Consider the following 19,182-nt stretch of genomic DNA (forward strand, 5'->3'; position numbering starts at 1 on the left):
ATAATTGAAATTGACGAACGTTGTCTAAATAATTGAAAATACAATTTTTTTTTCATAAATTATTGATGGTCATTACGGTGCTAAGCACATCGATAAATAACAAATACAAGAATTAAGGTTCAATTATTTCTTCGTTGATTAAGAAAAAATTACGCAGAAGTGGGCAATATTTGCTGAAATCGAAAGGTCGAATTAGGGATAAAGAATAAGTCGTATGTAGTTTTTTAAGCAAGAAAATAAACTAGAAATCTATTTTTTTATATATTATCATTTTAATGAAAAATAATTTGAGACAAAAATAAATCTTCATTTGTATGCAAAAACAACGAAAATCGAGAAGAAATAATATTTGCGTACATTTGCTTTTTAAATTTTACAATAAATGTTTCTTTTTGTTCCAATATGTTCTTATATTTTTCCAAACATTCCATTATACCTAGCCAGCTCGAATCGGTGACTTCAGCACATCAGAAGAAATATTCAACAAAATGAACAAATGTTGTTTTTCATTGTTTTTGTCACCGGAAATCATGAGAAAATATTTGTTTCTTGTTTTTGACGTAGAATTACGGTAACATAGGGGTGCAAATTTGCAAGCCGGTAAACCACACGCTGGAGTTTGCAGCGCTAGTTTTAATATTTCCCGTCGGTGTGGCAAGCACCGTCGTACAAGTATGTCCTCACTTTTGTGAAAACTAAAACCAACCGTCCTTGTAAGGACGACCACATCTGTTCAATTTAGGTAGTAAAAATTAGTTTTTCACGTCTCAGTACTACAATACTCGTGAATACTGTTAGGAACTGTTAACATCATAGCAAGAAAATACAGCACACGTCGTTCTCAGTCACTTTACAAAATGAATAACAAACAAAATGTCACGAAATTGTCATATCATCAGTTTTTTTTTTTTTCAAAAATTGAGTTCTGCCACTATTAACGATGAATTGAAGTGTGGCAGAAAAATTTAACAACTTCATAATCAAATGATTTTGGGGCGCTCAGACGTGCCATGGTGTATCGCAATAGTGACCGGAAATTTTGTTTAATTTTTCGTCAATGCAGATTGCATATGGCGTGAGATGATCCTTCTATTATTTTTAGAACGATAGCAGCTAAACTATAAAAAAAGAGGAGCTTCGTAGATGACAGAATGAGAAAAAGGAAACGAAACATTTGTTTCTCGTTTTATATAGCTTTTTTAGTCATAATCGAAAAATAAACATTAAGAAGAGAAGCTAGAGTGTAATGCGCGACCGATAGAAAAAACTTGAACTGCTTCGCAGTCAAATGATTTTAGGGCACTAAGAATCTAATTTCTCTTCATTGCATATTTCCATTGAACGTATAAGCTGTAAGACTCTGCATTAGGGGCATCTTCGTCAGTTCCTCCGGTGAAGCTCTGCCTTCTTGCAGCATCATGTATTACAAACATTCTCATGTACGTGATTGAGGATTCCGACCATACCCTCGCAAAACGACAAACGACGGCTTTGATTTCAACTATTAAAAATACAGAAACCGTTAACTGTTTATTTCTTATGACCACTGCTATCATTAGTTAGATATATTGTGGTTAACTATTAACACACAGTTTAATTGTCTGGTGAGAATAATTAAAGATGCATTCCATAGCAAATGAATAAAAAAAATATTTTGAGATATTCAATATTTTGTGTCAATTAGGAAAGTTATAACCGTAATTTGATTACCTACAACTTTACTACAGATACCATTTCAATCAAACAAGCAATTTTTCTGATATGGGAAATTTTATCCATCAGTCAAATTTTTGAAACAGTAGTCATGAGTTTACATGAAGAACTGATGAAACAACCTATTTATCAAAAAAGGAACAATTGTGACAAGTTTTAGCGAAATTGGAAATGATCGATCAACATCGTTTTGCGAAGTAGTGTGGACTGTTTCTCAATTAAAATTTATATATTATTTATGAAATTCTTGACACAGGTTCTTCTCTTATTTATTTTTACAAGATCAACATAAGAAAACCGGAAACCTATTGAAAGAAATGTATACACATAAGACAAGCTGTCGTAATACTACGTTAACCTTGCGGCCGTGTTTTATAAGATCGAATGTCAAATTATGAGCACAAATTCAAGCAAAACAAATCCCTTTTTCAAATAACAACTTTAAAACCAGAAAATCAGTTTCCATTAGTTGTTATATGCTATACAAATTATGTGAATGAATTTTTACGACCTAAAACTAAGGGCAAAAAGTCGTGTACCACTAACAATTCAGGTCACAGGAAGTCTTTGTAATAAAGTTTGTAAAAAAATTTGGTCCCGAGCGAGTCACAAGGTTGAACCACCCTAGGCACCGGTCTGTTCGTCGAAGCACGCGAAAGCCTACAGCATAGCCGCGAAACCACGAGCACATGATCGCAAGGAACAAGAAAGAAGGAATAGCAAGCAAAAAAAAAAAAATACACGTAGAGCCTACTCACTCGGCCTGGCGGGCTGCTGCTAACAATATTCGCTTTCAGTTTCGTTCGAGCCACGGTACGGTCCAGAAGCAATCGCGGCACAGAACCGCCGAAGAAGTTTAGAATCAAACCCAGTCATCAGTATCGTCCGTCCGGCGAGAGGTTGTGATCGCGTGGAAAAAAGGTCAGAACGATCGTGCGCTTTTTCCATAAACCGCCCGTTGAGGTTGAAGTGTTGTTATTGTTTTCATAAGGTTGAGCCACAGCCCGCAGTCGGTTTGTCTGGGTCTGTGCGAAACGGGGAGGGTATGCGATGGTCTTAGCACTAGAGCGAGAGTCTTGTTGGGTTGGTTTATGTTATGACCGGTGGTGATGCGAACAGGCACATTGGAGCACGTGCGACTATGTTGAATGTTCAGTACTGTGGGAACGCTGCAAGGTGTTGTAGTGTGTTTCGGTATTTATGTGCAATCGACGACCAGTGAATTGCAGGGCGTGAGAACCGCGAGTGAGTGGGCACGGTTTCAAGTCCTATTTTCGATGAAGAATGTTTAAGGGTTGCTTGCTGTTTATGAACATGAAAACAACGGCAGTAGCAGTAGTAGCAGCAGCAGCGGCGAGTATTGATCTTGACTCCCAGCGAAATTGCAAGGTTGAGCAACTGAATGCACTGCATTTGGTGTGTGATTTTGCATGACTGATCAAAGGTTACAAAAGACAGCACAACTTGCGTGCGTACTGACAACAAAGTGTAAGAGTTTGGAGAAAAAAGTGCGGTGTATCTGAAAGCGAGTGTCGACGCTAAAACAAGGTGGAAACAAAAAAAACGAAGAATCAGACATCGCTATATTACGAATATAAAATAGCAGAAATTCCAGTTTTAACTGGCCAAGATTTATTAAGCTATGGCATCATCAAACGTCATCTGATTATAATTTGTGTATTTTCTCTTACGATCCAGTGGAAGAAAGAGATTGCTGTGAAAGCAGAAAGTAAAGAAACAATTTTCAATTGAACAATACTAAGTAAGTATTTTTTAATCAATGTATGCAAACCAGTGATTGTTACGGAATAATGAGTAAGAAAAATATATGATATTGACATATATAATTAACTACATGAGCAGGATTCGTCAAAGCAATTAGTAAGCATAAATGGTTTTATAAGTGTGTCTTAATTTCGAACGAAAATAGACCGCAAATCGCACAACGTTTTTTTTTTTTAAGGGAGGGATTTGTTAGTAGCTTAAGTATTTATGATAAATATTAGAAAATAATGAGTATGTGTGTCCAATCACAAATGGCGACTTCTCAACACTGTTAGAAATTTGTAATTTTAATTGTTAGGATTTGTTTGCTTTCGCAATTAGGACTTATCATTCGTAGGGATTTAAACCTACTTGTCAAGAAAGGAAAGTAAACTTACAACTAACTTAGTTGCTAACTTATTGACTATAAAGAGAGCTTATCGTAGCAATTGAGGATTGCAACGATTTTTGTCGAAAATTGTTAATAATTTTATTTGACATAGTTTCTAATGGTTCAACACCAGTAAGTCTATGTAATTCGAGTGTACGAAACCAAGGAGGACGCTTCAAAATCATTTTCAGAATTTTATTCTGAATCCTTCGGAGCGTTTTCTTCCTTGTTGAACAGCAACTTGACCAGATCGGTACAGCATAAAGCATTGCTGGTCTAAAAATTTGTTTGTAAATCAAAAGTTTGTTCTTTAAACAAAGTTTAGAATTCCTGTTAATGAGAGGATATAAACATCTCGTATATTTAATGCACTTGGCTTGTATACTCTCAATGTGCTCTTTGAAAATAAGTTTTTTTATCATAAATTAGTCCCAAGTACTTAGCTTTGTCAGACCAACTTAAAATAACCCCATTCATCTTGCCAACGTGATTATTGTTTGGCTTGAGGAAAGAAGCCCTAGGCTTATGCGGAAAAATTATCATTTGAGTTTTAGAAGCATTGGGAGAGATTTTCCACTTTTGCAAGTAGGAGGAAAAAAATCTCTACTTTTCTGCAATCGACTGCATATGACACGAAGACTTTTTCCTTTTGCGGGAATGCTTGTGCCATCGCAGAACAATGACTTTGTGCATCCTGGAGGCAAATCAGGAAGATCTCGCACAACGTTTCAATAGAAATTGTTCAATGACTTAACAAACATTCGATTGGGTGATATGAATGAAGCTGCCGATTGTGCATTTAATGACTGGTTTTCGATCGAATTTCCGAAAGCATCTCACAGATCGACCACATATAAAATATGATTTTCTTGGGATAATGTTTTTTTTTCACGTTTACTATGCATTTTGTGATGAAATTTTTTCGTAACGGTTCGTATACAGTAATTCAATTTCAAGCTTATTTCAGAATCAATTCTTCGTTCTGTCGTTCTTCGCCGTTACAAACGTTTTTCGACGGTGTCAACGTTGCCCTGAGATGCATTGTTTTTTATCATAGGTCTATAGGACTTTGAGTTTTCAGCGATTTTTAGCTCAATTTGGAATTACTGTTTTTGGTTGACCATTGGATATTTTTCCCCGCCTTAAGATTTTTCGGGTATTTGTTATGATATTCTTTTTTTGCATTGAACGATTTCAAGCCTTTTCTGGTCTATATAAAGTAACAAAACAATGTTGAACGTAAATTTTTTTATCTTTTTTTTATTTAATAAATTCTAACATGTAATGTTAATTACCTCAAAGAGCAGATCGTCGAACAATTTTGAAACACGGTTCACATACAAGACTTCAATTTGATCTATGCTTGAAGGAAGCAAACATAAGCTTAACATTTGGGATAAGAAATCTCTGTTTGTGTTTTTTATGTACTGAAACAAAAATTTTTTAAATAAAAAAAAGGGTGAAAATTTGTGATGGTTGTACACTAGATTTGAATAATTCATTAGGGATGAAAACTAACTTTAAATGTAACTTATGTTGAAAACAGTCATTCCAAGCATCGAGTAATAGCAAAAATAAACAAAATACCTCAGTTGTTTACTACAAGCCAACGATTATGTCAGCCATTCAAAAGTTCATCGCACATGTCCTTATACGCTAACTGATTCACCTTTCCAGCAAGCAGAACGAGCATTTTTCACGTGACTTGCTGCCATACACGTCTTGCATCAAGCTAACTGGTCATTTCACGCAATCTCGGACCTCCCGCGTATCTTCTATACATTACTTCTCCCCCCCCCCACAACCAAATCGTGTGTCATCCTACATACGAGACCGCAAAGTCCACTGCTAGACAAATGGTCTCCGACTTCGACTGCCCGGTCGAGTCGTCGAGTCGGGCACGAAGGCTGTTGTCCCCCACGCTTCGTAATTCCACCCCAAAGCTTGTTACTCGAATGAAGTACGTACGACAAAACATGCATCCTCGCGGGTGACATTCGCCAGCAAGTAAGCGGTTTGTACCTTAATTCATTTATATTGACTACCGCAGCAAACATGTCTGAAACATTCAAACGCTGGAAGGCGCTATCATATCGGAAATAAAACACTTCCTCGCTGCTCCCGACTTACTATTCCACTTTCTGTGCTTATGAGCAATGGGTTTATGAGTGATCGAAAATAAAACAAGCGCAAATGTGGCAACAGTATGCATAGAACGTTGCCAAGCGAAGCAGAAAGTCCCCGAAATAAAATAAATAAGACATTTAATTCTGACCACATACAACCGGCCAATGCTTCACTTGGCGGTTTAGGGCGCCATCCAGGAAGCACCAGTCGCGCAAAGGTGATTGTATTTCAGCGCTCCACGGAACCACGAAGGTCGCCACACTATGCTTCCGAGACCGATGAACGGAAACCAGGCGAACGGAAGTTCGGTTGCAGGAAATGCAGGCGGAAGTGTCGGTGTTCTTGGTGACCGTTCTCTATAGGGCCACTTTGCTTCACTGCTGCACTGCAATTGATTCCAGTATCCCCGATTCAATCCAGCAGCAAATGTGCTCAAGTTGCAAGCCCTCGAAATTTTCGACATACTTAATTATGTAATTGTAGAAACAAGTTTCTGTTCGTCTGCTGCCACTAAGTGCAATAAATTTTTGACAGGCTATATTTTACGACTCTCGACGATTGTTGGCAGCAGGCTTCACTTAATGCAGTATTGCAGGCTCTCTTCGGCTATTCGGTACCATAGCCCAGATGGCCCCGGAGAACGTTTCCTGACTTTCTTGTTTTTCGGGTTTAGTGAACAGTTGAGTTGTGTAGCTTTTTCCCTTATCTCCTTCTTGCGGTGATGTCACCGAGACATCTGTGAAACTGACAAACCTCCTCTAGATCGGGTGAGTATTATTTAAATATTGAACGGTATCTGTCTATTGGGAATGGAGGTGACAAGAATCTGTTCTATTAGCTAAGGTTCCCAGTCAATTAAGATGATCTTTCACGGAATGTCCCACATTCGGATTTGCTTCTGCTGTACGGCTTATAAAATTTCGTTCTGCATTTCGAGATAGTTCTTCGTTCATAATGATTTCTTTTCTAAGTGTCTATTTTGGTGATTGAAAACAGTTTATTTGAAAAGCACCGCAATAGTGAGTACCTGTAGTTGAAGAAAAAATTAAAATCCACTGCAAATAAAAAGGCCAAAATACCAGACACCGAGCGGTTTCCTGAGGGTAAATTCTCTGGGGTCAGGCCTTCCATTTTAGGAAAAATCGTGAATTAGAGCCTTTGGTTTCGACGCATTATTTGATTGGCACAAACAAGTGGTAAAACTAGGCTGTGAGATGACTGTATGTATTTTTATTTTTTCCAATTTTAATAGAAGAAATAGTCAAAAACAACAATATCAATAAAAAAAGTAAGAAGTCGAAAAGAATATTAGAAAAAAACATAAGAATAATATTGACAAAAAAGAGACCAAAAGTAGCTTGAAGTGAAAAAATCAAATAAAAACAAAACACATGCAACTGAGAGAAATCTAAAAATCATGCGAGATTTCACAAAACAATGTAAAGGAATAGTAAATAAATCGATGAAACATAATCACGTTTCATCGATTTATTTTCTGCAAAACTGCAAAACCGATTTTTACAACTAGAAAAAAAAGAGATAAATAGACAAAAGATAACCTTTCAAAGTTTTGGTTTTGATCTTCACAGCGATTGACGTCTCACTTTAGTAGGGTGACATTCTGCGGAAAGTGTAACGAAAATGGGCCCTCTTGAAAAGCATATCATGTTATTACCCTGAACGGATTTCAAACGCCAATGTCTTGATCAAAAGATAAAGGTTGTCCTAAACTTATGGTATGATAATTAGCACATTTTTGCTTTGGTAAATTAGTGAAAAGTTGAATTGAAAATCATTAATTTCGTTATAGTTTTGCAGCTTTTAACCAATCACAAGCTCGCTTCCTCTTCGCTTGTTTTCTGCTGCTTGCTGGCTGACATAAATAGAGGAAGTAGGATAATCAATTACTCCTTTTACTTTGATTTGCAGTTTTGTGACGAAATGTGACGAAGGGGAGGGTGGGGTGTCAAGCCAAGCTACGTTGCAAATTTGGAACTAAGAAAAAAATTGGATTTTTTCTAATTGTTCTTTTTTATCTTTGTCTGTTTAGGGTCATTTATTTATGATACAAGGTATATTTTTGATATTCAAATTTGCAAAAAAAAAAGTCATGGGGGGGGGGGTTTGTTATAAAGCTACGGGTTTGCCTTTGTGAGGGTAGTGGGTCAAAAAAATACGTCATTTATGGATGTTCCCTTTGTGCGTCAGGTTGTACAGACAACGCGCTACGATGTGGACTTCTCGATGACTCAATTGTTAGGCCGGGTCGTACACTGTAGCGGTGTTAAGTTATCATTTTCAATTGCTTACCTACATTGTTTCTACCACTGATTAGATTTGAAACGATCTTTACAAAATTAAACTTATTAAAATTGTGTGTATTCAACCAATCACAAGCTCCATTACTCGTATTAGCTGTGACGAGCAGGTAGAGCGTTGCAATGTGTACTTCTGACTAGTTAGACCGCGTCACATACTGTTTAAAAATGCTTTTTATCTAGTTTCCACTGAACGGTTTTTGAACACCAATTTCATCAATTTCATCGAGTTGCGATGAACATTACTATTACGCATCTGTAGCGAAATCTGACTACAGTTTCAATACGATAAACGCCACGAAGCTTCGTTACGTGGCGTGATGAATTTCTATTCTATAATGAAATATTGTGCGTTTTGTAAAACGGTTTCAGCATTTTTAGCAGTTTCGTATATACCGCCGGTTATGCACAGTATCATCGAATTATGGTGAATCACAATAATGACCATTCATTATGTTCTTTCAAATACATGTAGTAGTCCTGAAAAAGACCGATTAATGCAATAGTGAATGTCATTCGATATACGATACACGCACTGAAAGTTCTATAACAAAAGAGTTTGACGAATAATAATCTACGTAGTCCTACGTCTACCATGCGGTCGTGTCTTGGATACCACTCTCTAATTTTATTTTAATCATGGACTTTTTTGTGTGGACTCATCACTGCGACCAGAGCTTAGATCTATTGTGATTTTGCCCAGGTATTTTCTGTACTCCGCACTACATATTATCAGCAGTAACACTATTAAAGTAAGTGATACGCTTATCAGTCATATCAGTGCTTGTGTGTAATTACCTTGCCGTTTCAAGCTTACTGCTCTACTATACCGAGCCTCTGTCTATCCTAACAATATCGCCTAGTTACAATCTCCTGGAGAGAACTTTCATATGTTACTCACACCAGTTTTATTATAATAGGGACTTATTTTTGTTAGGAGGAGAGTCAACAGGGGTACTGTAGAATCCAGATTGAAGGAAGGGTAGGTGGTGAGGAGCCTGAGAATAAACCCATGCTTAAAGTCCTTTGACAACCAAATGGCCTGATTCTACTAAGATTCGAACCCACGACCACCCGCTTACCAAAGCGGACTCTGTAACCTTGCGGCTACGGACTTGATCTTTTTTTAAATCTGAATCAAATTCAACATAAAGAGTGATTTTTTAAGAATTTGATTTTTCTTTAAAAAAACGCATAAAAATTACAAAACTGTATGAAATCTTTATTTGAGCCGATAAATTGGTTCATGCCATTTACTTTTTAAAGATAATTTCATTCAAATGTTGGCCACGGCTACGTTTTAAAAAGTCCAATTTTGGGTCACTTTTTCGAGCATTTCGGCTGGTATCTCGCGTATAACGCGTCTAATGTTGTCTTCCAAGGCTGGAATTGTTTTTGGCTTATTCGCATGGACGAGAGACTTAACGTAGCCCCACAAAAAATAATCTAGCGGTGTTAAATCGCATGATCTAGGCGACCAATTCACCGGTCCATTTCGTGAGATGAATTGCTCACCGAACTTATTCCGCAATATATCCATTGATTCGCGCGATGTGTGGCACGTTGCTCCGTCTTGCTGAAACCACATGTCAACAAGACCCAGCTCTTCCATTTTCGGCAAAAAAAAAATCAGAAATCATCGCGCGATAGCGAGCGCCATTGACCGTAACGTTGCGATTTTGATCATCTTTGAAGAAGTGCGGACCAATGATGCCTCCAGCGTGTAAACCGCACCAAACCGTGCATTTTCCTGGGTGCTTTGGCGAATCTTGTATTGCCTCTGGTTGCTCTTCGATCCAAATGCGGCAATTTTGCTTATTAACATACTCATTTAACCAGAAATGAGCTTCGTCACTGAACACAATTTTCACATTTTCACAGAGGACGAATTTTGGTAATAACATTCGATTATTTGTAAGCGTTGTTCAGGCGTAAGTCTGTTCATGGTGAAATGGCAAACCAAACTGAGTACATTAGACTTTGACAGCTGTCAGAATTCCCGCGTGAACTGTCAAATCTGAATACACGAAAAACCAAATAGCAAAAAAATTACCCTTTAGTTTTGGTCTTGATCTTCAGTGTTGTTTTTTATCTTTACCCTCATTCTAGTAATAGACTGTATCCAATATTCATATCAAAAGATCGATTAAAATGAGGTGGAAAATGGGCATCACAATTTAGATTCAGGTGAAGAAATTGAAATTCGAACATTGGAAGTTACTTTAACGAAAATAGGAATACACATTTTAGATGATTTTTACAAATGTGTTTCGAACAAAAACAAGAATAAAGACCCGTATTTCTGGTCTAGATCCAAATTATTGATCTTAGTTTGGATGCTGGACTTGATTTCAGTTTCGGCCTTTACCTCAATCTGGATCATGACCTCAACTTTGATTCTTAAACTTGAACTGATTTTAAGTTTTGGTTTTTTCCTATGCATCGCGTTGATTAGTCTATGCGTAAGTTCATGCATTAGTCAACCAATGTGTCTACTCATTTCGCAAGACTTTTGTTCTGATTCCGCACAAAAAATGTGTGAAACGCAACATTTTTATGGTGAATACATTGGCATAGATCGAAATCAGAATATATATCATATACACAAGAATCGTGAGGTTTCGGTAAACTTCGGCTCCAGTCTAACGATCAGTTTTGGGCCTCCCAATTTGGGAGGCTCAAAAACCCGTGATCATATCGTGATAATAAAAATAAAATAAAATCAACGGCTCGTGCGCCGCTTATCTATCCCCAAACAGCCGTTGCCACAGAATTTGTTCACGTTGGTATCGGTAACGTGGAACCGAATTCGTATTAATAAAACCAGTAGAGTCATAGTTGAATGCAAAATGTTTTGAACAAACCCACGCATTTTTCCTTGTCAATGCTTCAATAATGATTTGAATAACTTGATTCATGAAATTGAATCGGTCAGATAATATTTTATTTAATCTAGTCGGCTTCTGCGATAGCAGCTCCGAGAAAAAGTTAACAATATAGGGTAGGGAACATATTCTAAGCAGCTTTAGGAACCACCTGTGTATTCAGACGAAATACTCGAAATGTGTTGGGTAAAACTCAAACAGTAGTATATCAAACTGTTCGCTATCGTTTTCTCTGTCAGAACTTTCTTTTCAGATTGTAAAATTAAGTTAGCAAACTTTAACAATCATCAATCAAAGTTACCAATCGAGGGACACTATTTCAATCACCCCGAACCTATTTTAAGCAGTTTCCATCTGTTTTGCAGGCGTTTTTTTCAGCCCCGAAGTGGCTCCTAAATGGCTGCAATATAGGTCGATTTGTTTCAATTGCAATTGTTCACAGATGTCTTTGTGATTAACGGTATTTCTTATATTAGTAAGACAGCTAGACAATCAAAGTTTTCGTTTCCATCATTGAAATTGTCGATATTGATAAAAATGCAGGAGTTTGAGGCCTGTTTTCTTCGACTGATTAAAATAGGCGCTACTGCTTAAGCCGTTCCCTACCCTACTTCTTTATAAATCAATTTCGTTACGGACAACATACAATCGTTATCCAAACCTAAACCACCTGAGCTAATTTCGCACATTATTGTTTTTGCGTGTATTCACTGTTTAATAATAATGGGGTACTATAGAATTCTCCTTGACATAGTTTGGCCACAGTGGCCAGCAATCCGGTTCCGAGGGCCGATTAAATCAAATTATGATCATTTAAAGTGTGGGCACTTTTTTCATTTTATTGCGAAATTTAACCTCAGACACGTATGTCACCTCCGAGTGTGGCACAGATATTGGTAATAGATTTCTTAACACAATGAAATATGAATATAGAGCGAAAGTCAAACAAATACAGTGAAAAAAAAACTGGAACTCGAAAACGCTCAAATATACTAGGATTTGGGAAACTCGATTGTTACAGAATTAATTTATTTAAACCATATTTTTGTAAATCCGTTTTTTTGGAAATTCACTTTATTCGGTCTTCATTAAAATAACGTGTGGACCAATAGCCACTAACTAACAGTGCATCTAAGAGTTCAGCAATCAGAAATAGAGCCATTGATAACCGGTTGACTTAGCGTTGTCATTGCAGCTCAACGTTAAGACTATTGTTCACCGCAGCCGTATGAAATATATCGGAAGCATTAGGATCAGGGAATTTTGTGGTTCCAATGAGTGAAGTTGAATCGGTTGAACTGCACACTAACTTCAACAAACATTAAGGTCCAATAAAAAATATGACGACTCATTTTGGGTCAAACCAAACCAATCTCGTCATATCCTAGAATTGCATAATTCTGAGACGCGCCAATCTGATGGTGCATCTCACGAAGCCGATAACCTGTCGTCTCGGTGGTGCCGCTAAGCACTCGTTACCAATTGATGAGATTGCTGTATGTATTATGGTACGACATCGCAACATAATGTTGCCTTTTTGCTTGTCTTGTTTCGCATCAAGTGTGAACGATGGAGGTGACTTTACAGGAGGATTTTTCTTCTCGTCGTGTTACACGTGTACTGTGCTATTGCTATGTGCGATCATAATAAGACGTGGGAAAAATATACTCAATCGTCGCTGTCAGTGGCAGCAAGCATAAACATTGAGTACCCTTTGTGAACACCTTTAAACGAGCAAACATGGGCTCGAGATTTATTTATAACCGGTGGCTTTGGTCGGTTTGTTTACAAATAAGATGCTTAAAGGTCACACGACGCTGTTTCCACGGTGACCCAAGCGACCCTCAGCGAGAGATTCATTTCGCGTCGAAATCATTTTTAAATCTTTCTGCCCCATTCGCTACTCATATAGTATTCAAATAAACCAGAAATGCACTGCCAGCAACAATTTTGCATTCCATTAGTGCGATTTCCCCTAAATCACTCGAATTTAATGGCCTTAGTTATATAGTTCCGGAACGGGTTTGAATCAGCGAATAGCTGGAAACTACTAATGACTCGTTTCTCCTTGCTCAGACGTTTGATATTGCGCACTAAACCATTCGAGGACCAAAATAGTTGACGAATGAAGATAGGTTCTCGTTGCCAAATCAGCACCAAAAAATCGGCATGGATGCTTATAATGTCAGAGCTTAGCTGGTGTCAGTGTCAGCCACTGTGTTTTATTAATAAACGATCTCGATAATCGATACTTTCAATAATCTACCGATAAGTCCACGGCGGCTGAAATAAAGGGGATCCACAGACTACAAGGTCATATGGTTAATAATAGTACCGACGAGGAAGTTGAACAAGTGGTTTCTGGTTTTAACATTTGAATTTAACATTTTATAGTTGACCAAGCAGTTTGTGTCCTTCGTAACGATCACTCACGGTAACTGCAGCTAACGATGACACCTCTATCTCAAGGTTCAGTTATAATATAAACATTAGGAATAGTGTTATAAAATCTCAATTATTATCTTAAAAAGTAGAACTGAAATTACCATAATTTCAAGTGGATAGCAATTCACAGAAGTTTTTGGCGTGCCAAAAATTAAATCTAGATCACCTTGAGTTTGTTCTTCAGGAAGCTCCTGTGGCTTGATTCACAACCATTTATCATCTAGTTGATGTGAGATAACGGGAACACACAGACATTTTAGTGTCGAAAGTAAAGTCTATTGTGATGTGTTCGAATTGAACTACCTTTCTTCTGCAGTGAAACTAAAATCTCAGCCAATTAGTAAATCTGGAACAAACGATCATGTTTCATCGTTATTAAATCGAATTAGTTTCATTTTATAAGAATAAAATAACAGTATAGAAATTTGTGTAGTTACCTCATAAATACATTTCAGTGTTCAAATTTCTTTGTTCTATAATAGTTATTAGTGAAATTTAGGAGCTCAAGCATCTATTTACCAAAATTGTAACCGATATTATTTTTCTACATAATTCAAATCGAACCACATATCACTCACTCATATCAGAAATCCTTGTCTTTGATCTGATCCCGTATGGAGAAGATACTGAAACCATGCTCTGTTAAATGGTCGATTTTTCGAAATTTACTCGCGCTTTTTCCTGCCTTTCCCCTTCGCCGCAACCGTCAGCACATCAAGCGAGCGTGCAAAGAGCAGGGCAGCACACATACAATGATTGAGACACATCAAAGCGGCAAACCGGTTCGATCTGTCCACGGATGATATTGACATTTATTTGCCGCGAATCTTCGCGACAGACTCGGCTACTGCGTCGCTCCTTGGTATGACAGGTGAAGTGAGTAATTATCAAAGATATACGGTCCGATACTAGCTCTCAGCTCTCATGAGCGAAAAAATATTGACGTGATCCGGTGTGATTGATGATGTGGAACGTTGACAATTCCATTTGGTAACAATATTGATGAATGAATTGCTTGGACTGTGGTTTCGCGCTTTGACTGGCTCCGTTCTGGTTCGTTATACCTACATGAGCTTGTTGTTTTTGAGAGTCTGCATTCTTGTAAACGTACATTTAATTAATTCTTTCAAGGGTACGGGTGTCCATTGGGCGTCGGAAATTAGAACGACTTGATTATGTCAACCAAAAGGTCACGCAGACAATTCCATCTACTGCATTTAATCAAAGACCTTAGGTTGTAAGCCGGCGTGGCCACGATTCAAGTCATAATAGGTTTACGTTAAATGTCACGAAAGTAAAATAGTATTACATTTCCAAACGAGGTAACATAAGCGCTGTTACACAATTGTGCTAAAAGGTGTCGGTTGCGTTTGCCAAATCATGATATCAGTGTTTACCAAGAACATGTTTGTTTTATTGCCATTGGTTTCATTTATCTACAACAAACTGTTTCAACTAATTATCATGAGCAAATAAATATAATAACACTGGCCATCTTACATAATTGGTGCAAATACTATCTCTTCAACAACGCATTGATTAATTGAATTTCTTTCAGTTGTAAATAGCCATTAGCATTCAAAAACTTTCTATTTCAATGTTCATATTCGTTAACACAAACTCCAATGTATATGTACATTGGCGTAAAGGGTCATGTCAAATTTCGAAAACCGACCATGTACATTTTGTTTTTGGAACCTCCCTAGTAAAAAAAAAAATGAACCACTCTAATGAAAATCAAGTTTAAGATACCTCACATTAAAATAATTTACATCTGGAATGAGTTGCGAAAAAGACCACAAGCCTGTACTAGAATCGGACTCGATTATCCAGAACATTAAGCAAAATTCATTCCGGATAATCGAATCACAGAAAAAATATTAAAATTTGCGACTAACGAACATAAAATATTTTTTTTTATTTTACTTGTATGATGCAGTGGCGTAACCAGAAATTATTTCTGAGGCGTAAAAGGGTAAATTCTTGGGGAGCATAAAAAAATAAATTGGACATTGATTGTTTCCACTTAGTTCGAACATTTTCCAAACATGCCAGAAATGACATAAATAGTAACAAATATGCCAGAGTGGATGGTAAAGGCAACATTTCAGAATAAAAATTAAAAACGAACACCAAAAAATAGAATTCCGGATAATCGAGTCTAAAATTCCGGGTAATCGAATTCCGGACAATCGAGTCTCCGGAAAATCGAGTCCGTTTACTTCTGAGACTTCACCACTTCACTTTGACAGTGTTTGATAAAAAAATGAATTTTCACGTGGATTTTTCCCAAGAGTGCCCACTTTGAAATGTTCAGAACAATTTTAGGGAAACTAAGGGCATCTTCAGCGGTGATCCAAATCGTTGTTTTGTTCTATTTTTTTTTGGAACAAACTCAAGTTCACTGCTGCACCGGTGGTGTAAATTTTGTTTCATACCAGATCTAAATTGAAGAAATTTGAAACTGGTATACGTTTTGGTCTATTTTTGTCACTTTTTGGAACAAGAAATAGATCGTTCTAAAACCCTTTGTACGCTACCAGTAGGTGGGTAAAATGTCATATTTTATTTGAACACCTCATTTTTAGCTATTTCCATATAAGCATTTTGCGAGTGTTGGGAAATAAACAAAACAAAGATTTTTTATGACAATTCACAATTCATTTTTGTGGCTTTTCTGAAGAAGAACATGAACAGGTTTGTCGTTTTTGGCTTCAAGGAAACCGACCAGCAAAAGGGGAAATTCTGGAAGACCATAACCGTAGGTTCAACTACTTGGTTTGCAACCATCAGCCACTAGGATAACAAATATGTTGGCTATTTTGTTAATCGCACTTATTATAGTAGGACTAGAGGAGACCTTGAGAGGCCAGAAAAATGTTCCTCGAAGACACTGAACTGAAAACGTTCAAAATGCTGGGATGACATTGCGCATTTCGTTTCGAGCAACTCGAACAAACTAAATGATCACTGGGGGGCGTTATGTTTCGTTTTTCGTATTTTTACGACTTTGCGGGTTAGATGAGCTGCAGGACAAATGACTTTGACAGCTCCTTTTAAGCTTGAAGCATATCTGGCAGTATGTGACCTACTCGAAAATAGCGAAAATCGTTCGAATAGAGCTGCGCAATGCCACCGAATATCCTCGAAACCCAACCCAAGTTTGAAGAACTGCAAGATTTTGAAGGATTGATGAGACGAAAACAGAAGATGAACATCTACGCGATCAAATATTTTTCGCTATCCTCCGAAGCCCTACTTGTAGCAGAAATTTTTCGATCATACCAATCCATCCTGAGAAATGTCACTGACGCTCGGGTCAAACCGTCAAGTCCATAAAGTCTTGTGGATATAAAGTGTCTGGCCAAAGTTATCTTTTAATGTGCGTAAAAATTATCGAATTTCCGTTTGTTAAATATTGAGTGCTTTTTATTATAACAAGTCTCATAAACTGATAGCATGGGGTATTGAATTGTTGACAGTGTGACAGATGTCAGCGGTTTAAAACAACAAGATATACAACACCGGTGCGGAGAACGAAAAGTTGGTCTATATTAACTGGTTTTATTCAGGTTTCGCTGGTGTAAATCTAGTATAAAGTTGTTTCAAATATAGACCACCGCTGAAGATGCCCTAAATGATCTAGATAAATAAACTTGAATTTAGACGAATCTGAAATACAGGTATACCTCAATTATACGCACACTTTTTTCAAACACATCTTTAATTCAAATGTTTTTTGTTTGAGTCGTACATAATGCAAAATTATATAAATTAAGCATCGGTCACAAATAAGGGTTTGTCCACATATCACATGGAAACTTAGGGGAAATTAACTGTCAACGGTCCATATAAATCTTCCACATAAGAATCTATATAATTTGTATGAAAGTTTATCCACGGAGGTCAGAAATCACCTAAAATATGTCCAAAATATGTACAGTTAGTTTCTAATGAAAACTTGTTTGATTTGGAATTATTCAAAAACTAAGAGTAATTTAATAAAAAATGGTCTAATTTCGATACGCATTTTCAACTGTCATTTTTATTTTGGCTGAAATTTTGCACAAACGTTTTTATATGCTAACGATGTATATTTGTGTTACTGGAAGTTTTTTTTTTAAATCACTACTAATTTAGTGAACATGGGTAATGTAATTGATGATTACAAATATATATAAAGCCAGAAAGGTTTGTTTGATCGACGTGTTTTCGGCATTAATTATCTAATAAAAGTAATTTTTTTTTTTAAAAACTACCAAAGCTTAGCTGAACATTTATGGTTGTCAGATCATAGAGAAATAAAAAACAGATAACAACGAAAAAAATAAAGAGTAATAAATTTTTGAGCCAGAGCTTCCCGGTCTTTGTCTTTGACAAAGTTGTTGACAGTAATTTTCAGAAAAAAAATCACACAAATTTTGAAAACCATAAAGATATAATTATAAATTAAATACAGTAAAGTTCTTTTTTACACGATTCTACCTACGGTGCAAAAAAAAACATGTAAAAAAACCCGCATTATTTGGAAAAACGTCGTAAAAAAAAAATCGCGTTATTTGGAAAAACGTCGTAAAAAAGAACCGTGTAAAATAAAACCGTGTAAAAATGAAATTACGCGAAGACGAAAAATCGTGCAAAAAAATCGTGTAAAAAAACCGCGTTATTTGAGAAAACGACGTAGAAAATTTGCGTTATTTGGAAAATCGACGTAAAAAAGAACCGAGTAAAATAAAACCGTGTAAAATAAAACCGTGTAAAATAAAACCGTGTAAAAAAAAAACGTGTAAACAGGACTTTACTATATCTTAAAAAACCCACTTTTTAAAGAACAGATGTTGTTTTTACGAAAACTTCACATTGCTAGCTAAACAATCATAGCTGATTAACCTTGGAGATCTAAATATAAATACGTTGTTTTACAGAGAATTTTTTATTTGGAAGTATCTGTAACTTTGCCGAAGACACTTTTTCGATCAAACAAACCGTGTTGGTTAAAGGTGAAATTAAAAAAACAAAACGTATCGACCCTAAAAATATTATTATTATTATTATTGGGAACTCGGCTTAGTCGATTCGTGAATCAAAGTTCAAGTAAGATAGAAGGGGTATATTTTCAATGGAAGTCAGTGTTAGTATGGGCAAAAAATGTGCGGGCCACATACACACCCATATTCATTGTTTTATGGAATCCTTTTTTTAACATTTTCCAGATATTCTGGGTGAGTCGCCTACCAAAAACAGCCCAGTAGAGAACGTGTATTAATTACGTAACGCAAATAATTATCTTCTTTGACCCCCTCTCCGCTATGTTATTATTTTCCGTACCTTTAATTTTTTTATACACGTGAAATACTGCCCATAATCGCATATTTGTAACATTTGCAAAGTTGGTTGTTCGAGTAAATCGCACTTTTATATTTTGACCTTAAATGCATTGTTTCTAATATATTCTTGCAAATAGACACTTTAACTAAACTTAGTATCATGAAGAAAGCACTACTTTACACTATGTATACATTGAATATTACTTTTGAAG

General features: G+C 36.5%; 2 protein-coding genes across 6 annotated transcripts in view; one reads left to right on the top strand and one right to left on the bottom strand.

The window, feature by feature from the left end:
- Positions 1-19,182, bottom strand: part of LOC129718820 (proteoglycan 4) — a 93,191-nt gene that overhangs the window by 22,771 nt on the left and 51,238 nt on the right. The gene's annotated exons all lie outside the window — the stretch shown is intronic.
- The window catches only part of LOC129718821 (uncharacterized), a 75,921-nt gene that overhangs the window by 6,808 nt on the left and 49,931 nt on the right, over positions 1-19,182 (top strand). The window contains exon 1 of one of the 2 annotated variants that reach the window (XM_055669925.1): positions 2,642-3,475. The exons of the other annotated variant lie outside the window; for it this stretch is intronic. The gene's annotated coding sequence lies outside the window, so the exon portion shown is untranslated. Of the gene's footprint in view, positions 1-2,641; positions 3,476-19,182 lie in introns of those variants that run through there. 2 annotated transcript variants of the gene reach the window in all.

This window comes from Wyeomyia smithii, chromosome 1 (genome assembly GCF_029784165.1).
Source record: "Wyeomyia smithii strain HCP4-BCI-WySm-NY-G18 chromosome 1, ASM2978416v1, whole genome shotgun sequence".
NCBI lineage: Eukaryota > Metazoa > Arthropoda > Insecta > Diptera > Culicidae > Wyeomyia > Wyeomyia smithii.